Here is a 741-nt window from a genome sequence, read left to right as displayed (position 1 = left end):
GCCCCTGCGGGTGCCAGGCCTCCCCTCCCGGCACCCCGGCCCTCTGCCCGGCACGTAGCGTCTCCCTTCCCTCACACACCCCCGGGGCCCAGGGCCTGACAGCCAAGCGGGAACCGAAGCAGAATCCCCCAAGGAGAAGCAAGGTCATGTGGGGAGCACACTGCCCATCAGGGGGGGAAATTAGGGTAATTGGATATTAGGAAAAATTTCTTGACTGAAAGGGTTGTCAAGCACTGGAAGGGGCTGCCCAGGGAAGGGGTCGAGTCCCCATCCCTGGAGTTATTTAAAAGCCGGGCAGACGAGGTGCTCAGGGACATGGTTTAGCGGAGGGATGGCAGGGTCAGGGTAACGGTTGGGCTTGATGATCTTAAAGGTCTTTTCCAGCCTAAACGATTCTGTGATTGTTTGAAAACCGTGGGTCGCCACAGGAGAAGAAATAAGGACCAGAGGACGTGGTGGAGCAGAGAGCAGCGCCAAGAGGGATTATTGGGAAAGGCCTAAAAGACGGGATCAGGAAGGGGGTGTGAGGTGAACAAACAGGAGCACTTTTCACACTGGGCATAATGACATTTTATTGATTATTGCCATGGGACACTGTTGTGGTTTAACCCGGCTGGCAACTCAGCACCACGCAGCTGCTTGCTCACTCCCCCCCCTCCCTCAGTGGGATGGGGGAGAGAATCGGAAAGAAAATAAAAGGTTAGAGCCGAGGGCTGAGATGCAGACAGGTCAGGAAGAGAA

At 55.7% G+C, this 741-nt stretch overlaps 1 protein-coding gene across 1 annotated transcript in view; it reads right to left on the bottom strand.

The window, feature by feature from the left end:
• OPTN (optineurin) overlaps nt 1-741 on the bottom strand; it is a 28,125-nt gene that overhangs the window by 20,680 nt on the left and 6,704 nt on the right. The gene's annotated exons all lie outside the window — the stretch shown is intronic.

The sequence above is a fragment of the Egretta garzetta genome, unplaced genomic scaffold (assembly GCF_000687185.1).
Source record: "Egretta garzetta isolate BGI_Z169 unplaced genomic scaffold, ASM68718v1 scaffold291, whole genome shotgun sequence".
Classification (NCBI taxonomy): domain Eukaryota; kingdom Metazoa; phylum Chordata; class Aves; order Pelecaniformes; family Ardeidae; genus Egretta; species Egretta garzetta.
Note: the sequence above shows the minus strand (reverse complement) of the source record. Positions and strands in the feature narration are given on the sequence as shown.